Here is a 5,983-nt window from a genome sequence, read left to right as displayed (position 1 = left end):
ACCAAGTTGGAGAACTGATGATGAGGAGAGCGAGAGGCTTTATTTCTCTCTGATTTAGGAATGGTGTATGGACATTTGTGTTGTTCTCTCCATGGAAAGAAAATCAGCTATATCCCTGCTTTTTTACTTTTATCATGCAAAAATATTGAGTTATAAGAAAATTCTCATAATACAGAATTCTACTTCATTTCTTAACATTTGAGTTTGCATATATGTGAATTAACTTCATGTCCCAAAGAGTTTGCATAAGTTACTAGAGTCTTAAGTGGAAAATGGAAACAGGGAATAGTCCAATGTTTTTCATTGGCCATAATTTCTTGGGTGTTGAGTCTATTCCAGGATGCTGTGTAAATACAATGAATATTTGGAAATTCTGTGAAAGCCTAAAAGAAACTGTATAAAAGACACACTGCACCTGATGGAGTTAGATAGGCAATAAAGATTTTGTTCTAGACTATTTCAATAGGGGTTAAGATTATTACAGTAGGAGTGGGAAATTGAGCTCTAGTGAAGAGGTGGAAGAGGAAGAAGGAAGGGTAAAAAAGAATAAGAGAAAGGAAAATGAGGACAGAGAAGAGGTAGAAGAAGGAAGAAGAACAAGAGAGGAAGAAGGAAGAAGGTGGCTAGAGACTGTTTAAAGCACAGGGTAAGCTCCCAGGGAAGAAGAAAAGTATTGGAGGAAGTGAGGATCACTTGTCAATGTCATCAGGCTGCCTGTGTTTTCTAATGGGAGCCTCTGCAAGCTAGGCTGCTATCCTCCCATGGAGACTGGGAGATGGGGCACTGTCTTTCTTGATAACATTTCAAAGAGATGGCTCCTGGGTGATTGAAAAAGACATTCCTAGGTATTAAAAGAATCACATCCCACAGAAAGAGGAAAAGAATTTACAGTTGCAAGATTTTCCCTATTCAATGGGAAGGGAGATCCAATAGTTAGGAAGAAACCTATCTAAAGCTTAGTTAGCTAGGGAAATGTTTAGGTCATCTCAGTCTGGAGGTGACAGGGCTACACAGTGGAGTCATTGTCACAGATTTGGCATCTGATTTGATCTAGTCTGTAAGACTTTACTAACTATAATAGTACTCTCAGAGGCAGTCAATCAAAAAAATTCACTTTGACTTACTCTTTGAGGCAAAATAGATTATAATATTTCTTGTAACTACGCTAGACTTTCTCTCAATTCTTGCTTTTTTTCTCACAGGGGTTTAATATAAAGATTGGATGTCATAATTTAAAATTTTAAAGGGTGTAATACAAATCTGCATAATATTAAATGCTATAATGTGTCAAAAACAGTAAGATTTAACATCATTATTTTGTTTTGATTATAAGGCATCCTGTTAAAAACATGTAGCTCTAAAATTGGTATAGAAGTTAAAATCTATTGCATTCTACACTTACATTTCCTTTCTCCCTCCCTCTATATTATGTCTTCCCCCATTGCCTTTCTCTTTCTTATAAAATATCAGCTATGTGCCAGATAGGAAGGTATTTTTTGTTGTTGTTGTTGTCTTGGGCTTCTGGGATCAAACCCATCACCTAGGACATGCTAGGCAAGCACTGTACCAAGCGCTATATCCTTAGTCTCTTTCTTTCTTATATCCTCAGACATGGCAGGATTAAACCACATGATATGTGTATTTTGTTCAATTTGATTTTGCTTTGCTTTTAAGCACCAAAACTCTTAGGCCTGAGTTCTACACTAGGTTGTCTCATTTAATGGGTTTATGGTAAGCCGGGGCATCTGAGCTGTGTAAAAATTCCCAAGTGATCCTAATGTACAGCCAAGAATGAGAACTATTATTCCAAATAATTGAGAACTGATTATGTATAAAATGGCTTATAAACTTGCTGATTACCAAGATAGAGGCTTCTACGTCTCTGCCCCAGAAGTTATTATTCATTAGTTTTAAGTTGAGATGCTAGAAATAATACTTCACAAATCTTATGCAGAGTTAGGCTTTCATTGATGGGTCAGCCCCTTATGGACATTGTTAATTTGCAGGAGCAGGGGAGCAGGTACAAGCAGCATGTTATAATTCTGGTGTGCATTCTGGTGAACGCCCTTTGGCGTTCATCCTAGGATCCTCACAACTGTTTCTCCCTCCCCTTTTTTTGCAGTACTGGGATTTGAACTCAGGGCCTCATGCTTGCTAGGCAGGTTCTCTACCACCTGAGCCACTCCACCAGCCTGTTTTCATTTTGAAGCTGTACTGAGATGTGACCAAAGAGGTGTCTTCCTGAGACATTCCTTGAGCATTATTCTGAGTTTAGACTTGGCATTCTAAGGTCTTCCTTTCTGTTGTCCATAGCAGGAATGGATCCATCCACTCTAACTTGTTTCTTAGAAAATACAGGCTATTTTTTTCTTACAGGATCTAAAGCCAGGTGAGGTAAAATCTCCTTGCCAAGAAGTGTCTAAACAAGATGACCATAAGTTTGGGTTTTTATTTCTTTTATATACATGCAGTAGCATGTAAAGAACTAAAGAATTATACAAATTTATCAAGGCTTAAAATCTAAAGCTGTCTAAGTCTCTAAAGTATAACTGTTAGAATGGTCTTTCTTCTAATTTCTCTTGGTACTTGGAGTCAGTCAAATCAACTATTTTGTTTTTTGGAACAACATGCAAACACTTGCTAAATTCTCAAATCCTTTTTTTTCCACACTCACATCTTCAATTTTATTCTATTTCATGTTGGTGGGGAAAAAGTAAGATTCAGGAAGACTAGAGGTGGTCCAGCCCTCGAGGTAGAAGTGTTCTCATGTCACTTGATTCTGGGACTGAAGCCTGTGATAATGTCTGACTTTCTTAAGAAAGTAAGCATGACATCAGTGGTCAAACTGGGCCACAGCCCCACAAAGAAGATTGCATGGTCCTGTGTTCTGTTCTGTGCACACCAGTCCAGATCTTGGAGTTGATTCTTGCCTTCCATCTCACTTGTCAGTATATTAAAGTAGGCATTGGTTTGTTAATTCAGTTTGCTTTCTGTGTATTTACTGGTGCCTTGTTTTGTTGTGAAGTGGCAAATTTTTATTGCAGTTTTTAAATATCTCATCAGTAAAAAGTGCTTTAGGATATAAATCCACTTTGGCTAGGATATGGCTTATCAGTAAAAATTGCTTTGGGACATAAACAGGGTTTGGTCATGATTTGGCTGAAATATAGATTTTATATTAATTTAGAAAATTGTTGTTCTATCACAAGATACTAAGATTTCACTACTTTCAATGTAAAATGTTCAGTTCTATTCTAGTAAATTGAGTATTTTATTTGCAATTTATAGGCCTAACGTAAAAGTTTGCATTTATCATATGTATAAAAGGCATGATCTTACTTTGGAAAAGCCAAGCCAAATATGTAGTTTATGTGCCTCCAAGGAAAAATGCTTAATAATTAGAGGACCAAATACTGCAAGGTAAAAATTAGCAAGACACTATATTTATTGTGCTAGTTTGTTTCTCATTTTCAGAAATTGGGGCATGGTGTTCATTTTTGTGTATGTGTGCTGTCAGTGTCTGCACCCTGCTTCTTTGCTCTTAACCGCTGTCCACCGAGAAGCTGCTTCTAATTTTATGACTTGTTTTCTGACTGGTGATGCTGTATAATATCCTGGGTGATTACAACAAGAAATTCTGTGGAAAGTCCACAGGCAAAAATGCATCCTTGGGTAGAAAATTCTGTAGGGAGGTTTGTGGAAGAATCCTGGGCATTTGATACCAAGATGGTTAAGGTGGGAGAAGACAAGCAGAAGTGTTGACCAGTTGACCAGTGGCAGAGCAGATCCCAGAGCAGAAAGTGTAGGAATGAACATGATACCATCAGAAGGTGTGGGCTTGTTACCAATGAACCAGCGAGGGTTCTTTTTGCTCTCTCCGGATGAAAATCACAAATATGCAGCGGGCAGCTTCCTTGGTGTTGGCAGTTACTGGTCCTTGAGTACCATGGACTAGATTAACAGACCAAGAGACTTACAGCTCTGGTCCTGAGAACTAGAAGTTTATTACTCCAAACTCCAGAGACCAGAGACTTACAGCTGTAGGTGCTTATATCAGAGACTCAGTGCTCAGGGCCTTGACTGTCCATGGCCCCACACTCAGTGACCAAAGACCCATGGCTCGTAGCAGCAGCTAGAATTGGTAGCAGCAGGCAGTGACCCAAGTTACCACTCTCAGTCTTTGAGTGTCAACACCCTTGGCTTCTAATAGCAGTTAGTGTTACAGTTCTCAGGCCTTGGGTGTTGGGACCTTGAGACAACTCCCTGGAACTCTTCCAGAGACCAGGGCTCACATTCTCTTGCCTTCAACTCTTCACAGCTTTCCACCTTCTTAGCTATCTGCCTCCTCACCTTCTCCCACCACCCTTCTTTATCTCAGCTGCCTCTGCTTCCTGCAGAGTTTTCCCCTTATTACTCTCTGCAACTTTTCAACTGCCATTTTGCTGTAGCACTTCCACCATTGCCATGGCTGTTACCACTAGTGCTGTCAACATGACCAAACTGGTAACATAGTGTTACCAATTCGGACTGCTTTACCCACGATAGAAATCAGAAATAGCAAGTAAGGGCCACTTGGGAGAAGCTTTTTTTTGCCCCTATTGTTGCAATACCAGGGAGCAGCACAGGAGGGTGCCACCAAGCTATATCAGAAAGTGAGCTGAATAGCTGATTAAAAAGCAATGAAGAGTGTGTGGCAGGGCCATGTCATGCCAATGTGACCATTGTAGTCTACCAATCACAGTGCAGCTTCGCGTTCCACCAATTGCAGACCTCATATAAGGACCAATAACGGCTCCAATTGCACCAATCACAAGCTTTCTGCTGAGCCTTTAGAGGAAGTACTTTCCTATGGCCTGAGTGAGAATAGCTGCAGTATGCACAGGGTCATGTAGAGGTCACTGAAGCTAGTCTTGGAGTGTTGTGTTGTAAGGCTAGGGCAGGCTGTCTGCAGCAGTCATGACTAGAGCATGTCCTTCTAAAGCAGACAGTGGTAGTGGCCCTGGCAGCTGGAGTGAAGTGTTCCTCAGAGTGGGATTAGAGGATTCAAGACAGCCTGGTTGTCTTGGAGGAAGCCTGGTGGTTTACCAAGGGGGCTCCTTGGCTGGCTGCTCACTAAATGAGACAACCAGGCATGGGAAAGGATCTGACAATTGCTGCTCAAATGTTGAGTGACTTGTTCTCAAGTTCAAATTATTCAAAGGGGAAAAAAATCAAGGAATATGTACATCAAGGAATTAACAATTTTAATAGTGCTTAAAGTTTTGTTCTTACAGTTCTTTGTGCTTAAACCTCTGTCAAATGTACCTGTGGAGGGTTGGGTAGCTCTAATTTGTCTCACTTGGATTTCCTGTAACAGGAAATGACTCTGTAGTCATGTAGAGATAAGTCATAGACCAGGTGGATTGTAATAATGGAATATAGGCTTGTACTTACAGGGCGGGTACAGATAAGTTTGACAGCAAAATAATGCCTCTTTATAGATTTTTGAACAGAAAGGTAGCACAGCAAAACCATGTTGTCATCTCTATAAGTCAGGAATAAGTTTTGGGGAGAGGTGATTGGAGACAGGAAATAATTTTTTTTTAAAAAAATGTAGAACACTTCGTGAATTTGCATGTCATCCCTGTGCGGGAGCAATGCTACTCTTATCAATATTGTTCCAATTTTAGTATATGTGCTGCTGAAGAGAGCACAGACATAGGAAATATTAACAAATAATATATGCTTGGGTTCATATGCACATCTGAAAGAAGAATGAGTGGCAAGAAAAACTCACCCATAAGGTCTGTTTCAGATCAGACTGCACATGAACTGTGTGCACATAGAGCATAGCCCTTTTGTAGTGTACACATAAATGTACCCTAAGTAAAGAAGAAGAAAGTAATTAAGAATGTGCAACTGGGCTGAATAGTAGGAAAGAAATAGGTCCCAAAATGTAGCAAAACGAAAGGAAAAGTTGATAAATCAGAGGAAGAAAAAGAAG

General features: G+C 39.8%; 1 non-coding gene across 1 annotated transcript; it reads right to left on the bottom strand.

Annotated features, from left to right (window-relative positions):
- Positions 1 to 5,586: 5,586 nt before the first annotated feature.
- Positions 5,587 to 5,693, bottom strand: LOC141418281 (U6 spliceosomal RNA). Its single transcript, XR_012442964.1, has one exon. It is a non-coding gene; the product is annotated as a U6 spliceosomal RNA (small nuclear RNA).
- Positions 5,694 to 5,983: the final 290 nt, after the last annotated feature.

This window comes from Castor canadensis, chromosome 16 (genome assembly GCF_047511655.1).
Source record: "Castor canadensis chromosome 16, mCasCan1.hap1v2, whole genome shotgun sequence".
Classification (NCBI taxonomy): domain Eukaryota; kingdom Metazoa; phylum Chordata; class Mammalia; order Rodentia; family Castoridae; genus Castor; species Castor canadensis.
The sequence above is the reverse complement of the archived record's forward strand: the minus strand, read 5'-3'. Positions and strand labels throughout refer to the sequence as shown.